The following is a 14,916-nucleotide window of genomic DNA, read 5'->3' on the forward strand; positions in this document are numbered from 1 at the left end:
ACGCAATCACTGTACTATTGTTTAGTTGAATACTTCTTTCACTGACTTGAAAATCTGTACCAAGTTGCATTTCTTTGCGTACAAGACCCCTTCCTTATTATAGTCCATCGTAACCACGCTCAACCCCAGTTTTGGAATCCACTGATCGGCTGCAAACCTGGAGCCCCACAGGACCTCTTGCTGCAGCCAATCAGATCGACATTTTAAAGAAAAGGCATTAATTATACAATTGATTAACTGTTTAATGTTATACAATTCCATGATTTTCTGTCAGTGTTTGACTAAATAAAAATGAATATCTAAGTGGTCTGTAGTTCTTAACCTGTACCAGTGACGGCAAAATGAACTTTTAAAATATGTTGTTCCAGACACACTTTAATCTTGATCTTGATGGGAAATGTCTGCATGTTTAGAATGCACAGACAGCCAATCTCTGAGCTCCATTTTCCGGTTTATAAACCGTGTATAAATCTGTGATTGTTTAGTTCTGATTAGTTATGGTAATACTGGTTAATACCGTGCAACCATGCCTGTGCTTTGTGCGGAATAGAAAACAGATTTTTTTTTCAGATATATGTACATCAAAAAAATCAACGAGTTACAGCACAAGTTTTTAAAATTAGTTTCAGCAATGCCTTGCTCCAAGATATTTACTGAAGAATCACTAATTGGTTACATGGTGTTATTGTTGCTGTACCTTTGGCTTTTATACTCACTTAAAAATGGTATTCCTAATAAGTACCAATTACCAAAAAACATCAATATGTAGATCAATTGAACAGTTCCAATTTCTCCACATTTAAACTGTTGAAAAAAATAACACTAATGATCAGTGTAATATAAATATGACTGGTAGAGGTGATACGAGGAAAGTTTTTGAAACGTTACAATTGCAGTACTGGATTTTACTAGTGTTAAAATCAAATGTGGATTTGTGAGGACTTCAATACTGTATAACTGGAAGCTCTGAGGAGCAATGTTGATCCTTCTTGATCCCACTGCTGCCTTTCATCCTGCAACACAACTGCTTCTGTTGATCTAGATTTACTGCCAAACGTCATGTGTTTTTTTTTTTGGGTGGGGTGGGGGGGGGGGGGGGGGGGGTTCCAAGCAGATAGACAGTCCAACCAAACTATTCTTATCATATCAAAACAAACAAACAAAAAATGACAGCATGGGAGAGGAGGAGTGGGGAGGGGTGTGAACTAGATCACAGACATTAAACTGTGATTCACCAAACAAAATTATTAAACTTAAACAAAGCCTATTTTTCTATTTCTGTGTGTTGGTTTTACAAACAATATTTTGTGTCATGTTATCCTGACATGAATTCATAAATTAATCTGCAGCTAGCATCAGGCTCAAAAGTGTATGGTTCATGCTGGAGCATAAACAAAAGTGTGCAATATCATTTGCCTCTTGAGGTGTCGTGGGCTAGTCGATGAAACACAGAGGTCGGAAGGTGCTCACTTGAAGAACCCAGAGATGTGCCCTACTTAGCTGAGTCCAAACGGTTGTCATGCTGATGCGCTGGGGAGACCGCACTGTGGTTGATCCCTAGGCATTACACTTCCACCATCAATACCAGGCAGAAGGATATCTACATCATTAGAGTGAAGAAAACGCAAATGGATGGAGATGCAGATGGTTCACATTAGTTTACTGTAAAGCTGTGTCTTAGTTGGTGATTATCTTGGTGAGAACCGAGTTCAAATCAGCATGAAGTTTTATGTAATGGAAATCATTACTAATCCTGCTTTATGGTATACTCCCCTTTTTTAATTGCGGGAAGTTGTGATTGACTGGGGTGACATAATGATTTATAAAAGGACATGGGTTTAATTGTGCACTTACAAGTACACCATTATATGCAGGTTTTAAATGAAGTTAAAGATCAGTGTTTTATTCCAGTTAGTGATTGCAGGGCAGATTGGATAACACTTTTAACAGTACTATAGTCCCTGTGTACATCCAATAATACATTCATGGTAAAGGGTGGTGCGTGTCAGAAAACAATCACATCTAGCTTAAATCATTGCTTAAGGGGATTTAACTAATACTCATACACTACCATTGTACAAAAATGTTGCGTTATGTAAATTAGATACTTTGTCAGCACATTTTGAGATACATGTCTCTATTTTGTTTAATAGACTACTAAAATAGTATTCTTTTGATTCAAGTCCAAAAAACTATTCGCTATACTGGCATTCATAACTTCTAATGCTTCTTTGATCTTTTGTTCGATATTAGGTGAAAACTGTATAAAAACTAAATCTGGCCCCTTTTCTGTAATGTAAAATGAAAAAAAAAAAAAAAGCTTTAGAAGGGGACCATTTATCTTACAGCAGCTAAGTGACCAGTATTCTATTGTATAAGTCAGCCAATGCCCTTACTCTGCAAAAATTGCATGTACTGTACATTATGTATTTAAATATGCATAGTAAATTGGGTGGTACTCTGGAAAGTGACTGCTCTACACATCTGATGTACTTAAACCTCTTCTGACACCCTTTGAAAATTCCTTTCAGTCCTGATGCACAAAGTAGGCAACATCCATCATGTGATGTCACTTCCAGCAAATCCTGTTTTTCTTACTGTACATCACTGTATAGCAGAGACACGAGATGTAACATGTTATTTGAGACTTTGTGACCCAGCATTCCTGATGATGTGTTGTAATTTAATGTGTTACTGTTGTTTGCACCCATGCTAGGACAGCGTAGTCTTTATTTGACAAACTGCAAACGTAAAGTCCCATCATTGTTTTTTGTCTTAGTTCTTCACAATTAATTATAACAAATGTTGTTCTGTATTTGTGCCTGTATAAAATTATGGTTATAGTAAAGGATTTGTCCCTAAAACAATGTTTGAATTTCCATTTATTAAAGCCTTTATTAATGTTTAATTATATACAACTGCCCAAGCAAGCTATTATTTGATGTCTTCTAGTATTTTCTTTTCATTTTCAGGGCATGCTAGAAACACTGTACGTGTATATTTGTAATTGCCTGTACTGTGCATATTTCATAAACTCTTGATGACCCACATCCATGTTTTATTAAGTTTGAAACCTGACTTGTGCATTATAACATTTCACCCAGGTTAGTACTTGTGTTTGTATATGTGTGACTGAATATCAGTTGAATATTGAATACAGTAAAATTAGCCTTAAGCACTCTGCAGAGTGATACATAACCAAAAATACTTGATGTAAACGTTTCTTGTCTCTATTGTGGCATATTTGCTGGGTGTGGCAAACGTGCACACATAAAACTCTAGCGGTATTGGTAACAAAGAGTCTCTGATACAACCGGCTGGGAGTTGTAGTTTCCGTCGGGTCGGCCATCTTGTTTTCGGTAGTGTGAGGGCATAATTCTGGGGTCGAGCTACTGCAACAAAGAAAGAATGAACTCTTGGCAGACCATCTGCATTTCCCATCTCCTTCCTGGTTCCGTGTTTGATATTATATTTAAATTGTTGAAACGACGGAAAGCAACGCATTATTCGTGGATTTTTGCCTTTGGCCTGATTTATCCACGTTAATGGTGTGTGGTCGGTCACCAAGGTGAACTATCGTTCCAACTAATAGTCTCAGGCCTTCTAATGGCCATTTAATGGCCAGGCATTCCTTTTCGATTACCACGTAGTTCTTTTCTCAGTCTTCTAACTTCCGGCTAAGAAACATGACCGGGTGTTCTACTCTGTTCACTTCCTGTGAAGCATCTGTTTGTAGCATATACTCTTTATTAAAAACTGGTACTATTAACACAGGGCTACTGCACAAAGCCTCTTTCAACTTTTCAAAAGCCTGCTCAGCTTCCTCAGTCCACTTGACCCCTACCCCTACCCCGGGTCATTTCTGTCAGGGGAAATGTAATGATTGCATAATTAGGCACAAATTTCTGATTGTACCCGGCTATGCCTAAAAACGCCTGTACCTGCTTTTTATTGACGGGTTGTGGACATTTTCTTACAGCCTCAACCTTTGCCTCCTGGGGATTTATTAGGCCTCTCCACACAATATATCCCAGATATTTTGTGTCTTCCATGCCTATAGTACATTTCTGTGGGTTTGCCGTTAACCTGGCCTGATGGATTGAATCCAACACGACCTGTACTCAGGGAAAATGGTTTCCCAGTCTGTACTTTATATGACCACATCATCTAAATAGTCCACGTCATATCTTCTATGAGGCTTAAGAACCGGATCCATGAACCTCTGAAAGGTTGCAGGAGCCCCGTGCAAACCAAACAGCATAACAGGGTATTGATATAACCTGTCAGGCATACCGAAAGCTGTTTTCTCTTTGAAATTTTGAAATTTTGTTCACCTAAAGTCTTTACAAAATCTCCAACTTCCATCAGGTTTTGGGCTTGACCACTCACTGGATGACTATCTGTTACACCTGTGGCCAAAATTTTCTCCACCCGTTTTTATGGCCGAGTGGCATGCATCCGGCACTCTAAGGGTGCATACACACTTTTTCACCGGGCTGGGATATTATGTTATGGCTGGCCAAATTAGTCTTACCTGGGATTGATTCCTGAAAACATCTGTTGGTTTTTGTGCACAAATACCTTCACCTTGTGTTTATGTGCAGGTGTTCATGTCTGTGCAACCTTCGCCCCGGGGGCTGTGGGGAAGATCTTAGGGTGTGACATGGTCATAACCTCCTTTTCTCTCCAATGTTTCAATAAATTTGCATGATAAATTTGTATCTCTGGGCAGCGGCCTGGCTGTTTGACCCTATAGTTTACCTCTCCCACCTTTTCTATTACCTCATATGGTCCCCTCCACTTAGCTAAAACCTTACCCTCGACCATGGATACCAATACCACTATTTTGTCTCCTGGTGCAAACACTCTCACTGTGGCTTGTTTATTATAACTTAACTTCTGGTGTTCCTGTGCCTGTCTCAAGTGCTCTCGTACAATAGGGGTGACTGTGGCAATCCTATTCTGCACAGTGTTGATGTGCTTTATCATGCTATTATAATTTTTCAAGCATTCAAAATTCTAAAAGGTATTGACAGTGTCGACCCAAGGGACTTTTTCAGCCTGAAAAAAGAAACAAGAACCAGGGGTCACAAATGGAGTTTAGAAAAAGGGGCATTCAGAACAGAAAATAGGAGACACTTTTTTACACAGAGAATTGTGAGGGTCTGGAATCAACTCCCCAGTAATGTTGTTGAAGCTGACACCCTGGGATCCTTCAAGAAGCTGCTTGATGAGATTTTGGGATCAATAAGCTACTAACAACCAAACGAGCAAGATGGGCCGAATGGCCTCCTCTCGTTTGTAAACTTTCTTATGTTCTTAAGGGGTGCACTGGATAGCCGTCTGGGAGCTGTAGTTTCTGTCAGGTCGGCCATCTTGTTTCCGGTAGTGTGAGGGCATAATTTGCCAACAATATTTACATACAAATGAAATGCTTTAATTTCTCTTATGTGTCTGTATGTTATTTTATTCAAATCTAGTAATCCATTCACCCCTAAAGTCCCCTGATTAATGTTAACTTTTATACAAGAAAGTCGCAGGTCATCATCGTGACCAACAAGCACACTTGCACCATCTGCCAACACCCAAGCATTATTATGTGAGTGTGGCAAAGTGGTTAACAGTGTGCAGGTGCAGCTGATCAATATCAGACAAACAATCATAATCCAGGTGGTTTATTTTTAAATTCAATGGCCTGATGGCAAACAGCAGTAAAAAATAAACAATGCTAAGCAATCCAGCACCGTGTATTGCTTTATTTATAATACACAGGCTGGCCCCGAAAGAATAACAGTCCCGTTTTAATTCACTCACACGTAACACATACAAACACAAACATCAGCAGTCCACAGTGCGTGCTCGTAGCGAATACAGTTCTTTGTGAAACGAAGTGCAGTGATGTTGATCTGGGTTTAGTGCTGGCCTTTGGCAAAAGCTCTGGATCATGTTAGCTGTCTAAGTAACAGTAACAACAGTATTTTAAATAATGACAAACAAAACAAAACAAAACAATCATGGTTCAAAATGCAGGTTCTCCTTTTGGTCATGCAATTTAACCATTCACAAAGGAACAGATCACATCACTGTGTCCCCTTAAATACTGTCATCCATGACCCTTGCACCCTCGCAGGTTGGGAGGGAGATCTAACACCAAGAAATATTCAATCTCTGTTCCAAGAGTTATTGTCAGAATGAATTGCATACTCCAACTGCATTCTCAGTGGGCTGTTTTTGTATAAACACAGTAATGTACAGATATCAGATATCAAGTCTTTCTTATACAGATATCAAAAACTTTATTGAGCCTTTAGGCTATAACTTGCTGGAGGTACAGTGAATACAATTAATTTATTATGAAAAAGTTACTTTTAACTGCACTGGCCTTCAGAAATAGCATAAATAATAAGGGAACAGATTATAAATTAGACTAAAATGACAAAAAATATTCTTGTAGTTTTATTTTCTTTCTATATTAATAATACAGTACAAGCAGCTGGAAGCTCCTTTAGTTATTTGTTTGCTGATAAAACTGAATGCAAACAAGACACAGTCATGATTTGTGCAAAGAGCTAATTTGTTTAACCCTCCACATAAATGCGATCACAATTTTTAGCTTGTATATGAAGACGCTACAATCTAATAACACACAAATAACACCTACTTGCATGTCTAGCTAATAATCTCCATAATAATGACTTTAAAATGACACAGTGTTTGGAAGGAAAAATGTGCTATTGAAAATAAAACTACCACAATTAATCTCCGGTAGTGATTTATCCGTGCTTGTATTTCTTGTCATACTGGATGTGTTCTTGCATAGGTCTGGACAGAAAGTGCTCTGCTCTGTGAAAATTAGTTTCTTCAGGGGTCTGTGACAGGGCGAGGAGCCCTGCACATGAAAAGGGGGTAGGGCAAAGCCCTGCCATAAATATATTTGTTTTATTTTAGAACGGGGTACCCCTCCACTCCTGTGCAATTTATTATTTTGTATTTGTTTGTATTATTATTATTATTATTATTATTATTATTATTATTATTATTATTATTATTATTTATTTATGTATACGGTGTAGCCGTGCTTTTTTGTTTTGTTGTTATTTTCATGTAAATGTGTTCTGGCAGAGGCAAGGTAGGCAGCTTGTCCTCTGCCAATAGTAATTAGAAACCTTGCGCAGAAGGTGGCCATCCCCCCATTAATTAATTGTTTAATTTATTGCTAATCAGGAGATGGTCACCTGCGTAGAAGCCTGCAGTTCTCTGCACTCTGGTGGGTGTTTGGAAGTGAAGAACGACAGTGGAGAAGACGAGAGAAAACAAAACAAAAATCTAAACAGGAACAGTGACAGCAACTGCAACTGCCCAGCCTGACCTACTGTCTGTGTTCAGTGTTCGTAACTTGTTTTGTGTGACCTTTTTATTTGGCCCTGTGAGCAAGTGTTTTTTTTTTTTTTTTTTTGTTAAACCTTTTATTTTATTTTTGTTGTTTAAATAAACGGTGCAAATGCCACTGTACAGCAGTCCTGCCTTTGTTTCTGTTCCTGCTTCTGGCCTGACGTCACCACTACAGCCATCCTTGTTACACGGACCTTTTTGGTGCTCCAGGAAATTACATCAGAGGAAAAAACTGCAGTTTATTGTAATTTGTTGTGCTTAGTAAAGAAAACTGAGGTGTTGGGATACAAAAGATATATATATATATATATATATATATATATATATATATATATATATATATATATATATATATATATATATATATATATATATATATCCCCAGTGTGTGGTAATAGGGTTTCAGGTTGACTTCTGTTGTTTTAACAAAGATATTTTCCTTGTGATTCTGGGGGAAAAAAGCCCAAGCTTACATAGGTAGAGATCATTTAATGAACTGAAAGACAGAGGCCCGAAGATATTAGTTATATCAGTTGTAGGGTATGCTGTAATTGTAGTAGTTTTTTTTTTTTACCCATTAGCACCTAATTAGCACAGACTACACAATAAATACAATACTATTTAATTGGTTATGTAGAGTTTAAGTACAGATTTGTTAAACCTATATGCAATATGTTTCTAAAAAAAAAAAAAAAAAAAAAAAAAAATGTTACACTGTGCATTCTGTTAAAACCTCAATCCTATTGTTAAGTATTTGTGACTGTCAAGTAGGAACCACAAGGTCTTCAGTACGGTTGGTCAGCTTTCACCTACAAAATAAAGATCTCTACACATTACAGCTGCTTTCTACATTTTCCTGGACATCTGTTATAAAAAAGTTAAGTTAGCATATTCTTGTGAAATGATTATGTTGTTTCTGTCTAACACAGCTCACTTGTCAACTGTCCACAGCTTGTTGTAAAGTCTCAGCAGATATCCCTGTGTATTGGCTTCACATATATAGATACAAATGGTTCTTTGGCATCAGTATTTGTGATGTGGGTTAATTAAACATCTGTAACACATTTCAAGTCCAAGACTTTCCCCTGAGCACATATACAGTAAACACCCAGGTTTGCAGTGCCAGTCATTGTAATTTAATTACTCTGCTGCGTTAAAAAGACCTTTTCCAGCGCAAGCCATTGAAAGCTTAAAAAGTATTTACAAGCCTTAATTTATGTTTTCTTTGAGAACATCATAAACCGTGATTTCTACAACTAATTAAATCTGAATTTAAATTCAGATTTTAAACATAAATCTATTACCAATAGCAATATATTACATCTTGGTTGCATTGTTCAGCAGACATTCGTTTTCGGCAATCTCATTGTGGTTGATGAACCGAAGTGGCTTTCGTCAATTTTGCAGATGACAGACACAATATGTGCTTTTAAAACCTAATTATTAAAAATATGTTTCATAACTGTGATTTTACAGTAAATGGTTCACACATGTTTATCTAAAGCCTACACTTCTTATCATTTATCGGTTATTTTTTTCTTGCTCCATTCTGACTCTTGTATAGTCCCTTAACTTCAATGTGTAAAAAGAAACAATTAAATAATAATAGAAAAAACACATTTGCAGAGCAGGCATACATGATTGATTTAATTTAACAGATTTACTGATGCATGTACTGTACAATTCTAAAAGAATGGAGACACAGTGTATGATGAATTATAACTAAATTCAATTGGCCTAAATGTACTTTGAAAAAACAGCCTTCTATTGTGTTGTTTAGTCTGCTAAGCCAGGTTTTATTCAAATGCCATGCCATATAAAAACTACTAAAATTGAACTGAGTACAATAAAAATGCATTTACTAGTAAGCCGTTTTGAATTACTCAAGCTTTCAGTGAAATAAATGTGTGTGTCTTACATTTACGTGTGAAGACGTTTCAAAAGCACTCACCATATCCTGTTCTGAAATGAATGGTTTCTTCTTTTGGCAACAGTCACTACATAACACCCATTAATCCTGACTTGCCATTTGTCTTTCTAGTCTGATTTCATTATGTTTCCTGCTGGCTTGTTCCGTTTTACTACTTTAGGAGGAGCTGAAATATCAAAAGTATATGAATGTTATACGAGGGTCTAGGTGCCACCTGTCTTATAGCTGCGCAATTAAAAATAATTATTTGGTTATGATTAATTCTCATGTTACTTGGAGGAGTCAAAGACAACCGTGGCTATTTAAATAAGAAAACAGTTCACTGTCAAGCTTATAGTATAGCTGATTAATGACTGCAAAATGTTAATTAAAATGTTCCTTGTAAAAAAATATATCACTTTCTGACTGATTGAGCCCACACTATGGAGTGTTATTAGTTGCATACCAGTTACTGAGCAAGTTATTAGATGTTATATTATGCTGTAGCAGGTGGTGCACAGAATGTATTCCTAGATGAAAATATGTTTCACAGGAAACAGAGATTAGATCATCATTTAAATGTGCCAGCTTCACCGCCTCACTTTTATGAGTCAAACATTGGATTTAGTCACCTAATGAAAAACTCACGATCTGGTTTCACAGAACAGGCAGACATTGATAATGTATGTTGAATTGACAACTGGATATCATGTTTAACTGTAATGTTTGGCGCATAACAAACAGGTATCGCGTTGTAATGCAATGAGTACACTCAGATTATAGTATTCTACGATTGTGTTTTTGCTTAAATTGTATATATGGTGTGCCCTTTATACAATACAATGTATGAATGGTCTGGTACCACAACTTCATGAGCTTCACTTTCATTCAGAGACATGTGAATTCAGATTTGGTCAGCAACATGTGATTGTTTGATCAATTTAAACAGTGTACTACAGTAGAAGCAATGTTTCATTGTGATGGAAACCCCTAGTCCACTTCTGATGAAACTTGCCAAGGACATTTGTTAATAAGTGTATCTGGGGTATACTGTGGCTGTCTGTTTGTCTTTTCAACCTTCTGTTTAATTGGAACAATGTAAAGATGTAGGAACTAGGACAATTAACTGGTCCCACTGTGCCTAACCCTAACCCTAAATATAAGTCGTTGAACCAGGTGTCTTCCTAAACTGTGAAGTGTGACATTTCTGCATGACTTCGTTGAATGTTAATGGATTGAAATTTATTGAAAAATGCTTTTTATAAGTTTTTAATTGCTACATAAACCACATACTTACATCATTGTTCCTGAAAGGCACCTTACCCCACAGACCCATTTCCTCCTATCTACGAGGGGCTGTACTTCAGGAACCATTGTTAGTAAAGACATTAAATACTAGATTTCGCAAGAACACCAGTGATTTTTCACAGTGATTCGTCAAATTAGAATTCAGAGGTCTAGAAAAGATCATTTCACTCAAAATTGAGGAGTAGTAACCTATAATAATAACATAATGGACCTATATCACCATTTAATCAGTTAACTAAAGGCTGGATTCATAGACCCAGCTTAGCACTAATCTTGGGCAACCTAACTTTTTTTTTTTAGTAGAAGTGGTAACCCCTAATTGGTTACGGTGTATATCATCAGCAAAAGCAACTGCAAATTATGACACTTTGCTTGTTGGCAGTTACTGCAACTATATTAGCAAAAACACCTACAATTTGCTTTCTATCATGTATGTGCCCAATTCTAGTTCTAATTCACTGTTTACTTCCCTATTTCCTTTATTACAACTATCAAAGCCCATTGTATAATTCATGAATAATTCTGAGAGGTGAGAAAAGGTTAATGTTGATATTTTAGCATACTAAAGGCCTACTTTTCATCTACACTTCAAAGGGATGCAGTGAAGATTGATTTTTTTTTTTTTGTTACAAATGTCTGAAACATCCATTGCATTACATTATGTAATATTGTGGCATATGTTTGAGCATATGATCAATCCTTATTCGGTTGGCTGAAAAGCTTCTGCATGCTCAGTAAACACTGAACATCTAGATCAGCTTTAGAATCTTCTGTTAGGCTCCACAGTTTTTGGTAGACCATGTGTGTAAATGATTATTAAAAGTGATTCAGTAAATGGTTCCCTTTCGGCATTACTGTTGTAGGTTCCAGTTGCGGTTATTGTTGTTTTCAGAGAGACATGTTCATTGAGTGGACACTTTGGTCTCCTGAGAAGGTTCATCTTGTTATCTGCTCCCCCCCAAAAAAAGATAGGAGGTATGAATTAAGAGAAAACTCCAATCAATGTTGCTGTAATTGGAAACTGCCACCTATATCTGTGTATGCGTCTTATAATCAGTGTTGCTTCGCTTTGTAAAACAATAAACTATTTTACTTATACAAACAACTCCATTAGCATGTTTTTTTTTTTTTAAGGCCATTGACTCTTGCAACAGTATGCATCATTTTGCATTCAACTCTAATTACAGGCATACACAGGGTGTGAAATAACCGACGGCATTGACGGCAATTGCTGAAGTGCCCGAGCCTCTTGCCTCTCAAATTAAGAAGAACAAACTACGGCAAAAGTTTCTTGTAAGCCTGCCTGTCGTTGACACCGGTGTCCATCAGCTCCAGCACATCTGATCTACAATCCATTCACAAAACTTGCTCAGGGTCAGCTGCCCCCTTCTCTGTCTAATCGCGTCCTGTGAGACCAGCGCGGGTGCAGGGGGGTCTGACGGTCCTCCCCCAGCGCGTGCACAGGGTGGTTTGGGGTCTCCCTAGGCACGGGTGCAAGTGGCAACACGCCCCACCGAAAATGAATTTCATGGTTTTGCAGGGGTCTAAATCCTGCATACCCTGGGCCTAAATATGTGCCTTAATAGGGACTCAAAATTCAAAATAAGTGTATAACTTTTTTTTTTTTTTTTTTTTTTTTTAATGATTTTAGGTGTCGAGATTTAAGGAGCGAGTAATAGTTACTTGTGTCTCTGATCCAAATATATATATATACAGTGCCTTGCAAAAGTATTCAGACCCCTGACCAATTCTCTCATATTACTGAATTACAAATGGCACATTAAAATTTCAATCTGTTCAATATTTTTTTTTTAAAACACTTAAACTCAAAATCAATTATTGTAAGGTGACATTGGTTATATGTTGGGAAATATTTTAAAAAAAATATAGTATATAAGTATTCAACCCCCACACATTAATATTTGGTAGAGCCACCTTTCGCTATAATAACAGCTTTTTGGGGTAAGTATGTACCAGTTTTGCACACAGTGTCGGAGAGATTTTGGCCCATTCTTCTTGGCAGATTTGCTCCAGGTTGTTCAGGTTGGTTGGACGACGCTTGTGGACCGCAATTTTCAGATAGTGCCACATATTCTCAATGGGATTGAGATCAAGACTTTGACTGGGCCACTGTAGGACATTCACCTTTTTATTCTTGAGCCACTCCAATGTTGCTTTGGCCTTGTGCTTGGGATCATTGTCCTGCTGAAAGGTGAATTTCCTCCCAAGCTTCAGTTTTTTAGCAGACTGAAGCAGATTCTCTTGCAGTATTTTCCTGTATTTTGCTCCATCCATTCTTCCTTCAGTTGTTACAAGATGCCCAGTCCCTGCTGATGAGAACATCCCCACAGCATGATGCTGCCACCACCATACTTCACTGTAGGGATGTTGTGTCTTGAGGCATGGGCAGTGTTAGGTTTACGCCACAGATAGCACTTTGAGTTTTGGCCAAAAAGCTCTATCTTGGTCTCATCTGACCACAAAACCTTTTCCCACATAGCAGCTGGGTCACTCTCATGCTTTCTGGCAAACTCCAGACGTGCTTTCAGATGGTACTTTTTGAGTAGTGGCTTCTTTCTTGCCACCCTCCCATACAGGCTAGTGTTATGCAGAGCTCTTGATATGGTTGACTGGTGCACCATTACTCAACTCATAGCCATTGAACTCTGTAGCTCCTTCAAAGTGATTGTTGGCCTCTCTGTGGCTTCTCTCACAAGTCTCCTTCTTGTTTGAGCGCTGAGTTTTGAGGGACGACCTTTTCTTGGCAGTGTCTGGGTGGTGTGATGCAGCTTCCACTTCCTATTATTGATCCAACTGTGCTCACTGGGATATCCAAACACTGGAATATTATTTTGTACCCTTTTCCTAATCTATGCATTTGTATTACTTTATCTCTAACTACTGTAGAATGCTTTTTGGTCTTCATTTTCCTTCAGATTCACAGCCTTACCAATGATCCTTCAGCAGTGGGGTTTTTATCCAGAAAATGTGACAGCAACTTTAATGGTTCACAGGTGGAGGCCAATGGTAAGGTAATTGTGTCCTCGTTAGGGCAATTTCTTTCATCGGTGCAAACTGGGAGCTTCCACAGCACAGGGATTGAATACTTATGCAAGCAAGATACTTCAGTTTTTTTTTTTTCTTAAAAATATTTCCCAACATAAAACCAATGTCACCTTACAATAATTGATTCTGAGTTTCAGTGTTTAAAAATAAAATATCAAACAGAACAAAATTTCAATGTACCATTTGTAATTCGGTAATATGAGAGAATTGGTCAGGGGTCTGAATGCTTTTGCAAGGCACTGTATGTGTGTGTGTGTATATATATATATATATATATATATATATATATATATATATATATATATACACACACACACACACACACAGTACTGTACAAACGTTTTAGCAGGTGTGAAAAAATGCTGTAAAGCAAGAATGCTTTCAAAAATAGACATGTTAATAGTTTCTTTTTATCAATTAACAAAATGCAAAATGAGTGAACAGAAGAAAAATCTACATGAAATCAATTTTTGGTGTGACCACCCTTTGCCTTCAAAACAGCATCAATTCTTCTAGGTACACTTGCACACAGTTTTTGAAGGAACTCGGCAGGTAGGTTGGCCCAAACATCTTGGAGAACTAACCACAGTTCTTCTGTGGATTTAGGCAGCCTCAGTTGCTTCTCTGTCTTCATGTAATCCCAGACAGACTCAATGATGTTGAGATCAGGGCTCTGTGGGGGCCATACCATCACTTCCAGGACTCCTTGTTCTTCTTTACACTGAAGATAGTTCTTAATGACTTTCGCTGTATGTTTGGGGTTTTTGTCATGCTGCAGAATAAATTTGGGGCCAATCACATGCCTCCTTGATGGTATTGCATGATGGATAAGTATCTGCCTGTACTTCTCAGCATTGAGGAGACCATTAATTCTGACCAAATCCCCAACTCCATTTGCAGAAATGCAGCCCCAAACTTGCAAGGAACCTCCACCATGCTTCATTGTTGCCTGCAGACATTCATTCGTGTACCGCTCTCCAGCCCTTCGGCGAACAAACTGCCTTCTGCTACAGCCAAATATTTCAAATTTTGACACGTCAGTCCAGAGCACCTGCTGCCATTTTTCTGCACCCCAGTTCCTGTGTTTTCGTACATAGTTGAGTTGCTTGGCCTTGTTTCCACGTCTGAGGTATGGCTTTTTGGCCGCAAGTCTTCCATGAAGGCCACTTCTGACCAGACTACTCCGGACAGTAGATGGGTGTACCAGGGTCCCACTGTTTTCTGCCAATTCTGAGCTGATG

At 37.9% G+C, this 14,916-nt stretch overlaps 1 protein-coding gene across 3 annotated transcripts in view; it reads left to right on the forward strand.

The window, feature by feature from the left end:
• Positions 1-14,916, forward strand: part of immp2l (inner mitochondrial membrane peptidase subunit 2) — a 256,942-nt gene that overhangs the window by 188,836 nt on the left and 53,190 nt on the right. The gene's annotated exons all lie outside the window — the stretch shown is intronic.

Source organism: Polyodon spathula, chromosome 8 (assembly GCF_017654505.1).
Source record: "Polyodon spathula isolate WHYD16114869_AA chromosome 8, ASM1765450v1, whole genome shotgun sequence".
Taxonomy (NCBI): Eukaryota; Metazoa; Chordata; class Actinopteri; order Acipenseriformes; family Polyodontidae; genus Polyodon; species Polyodon spathula.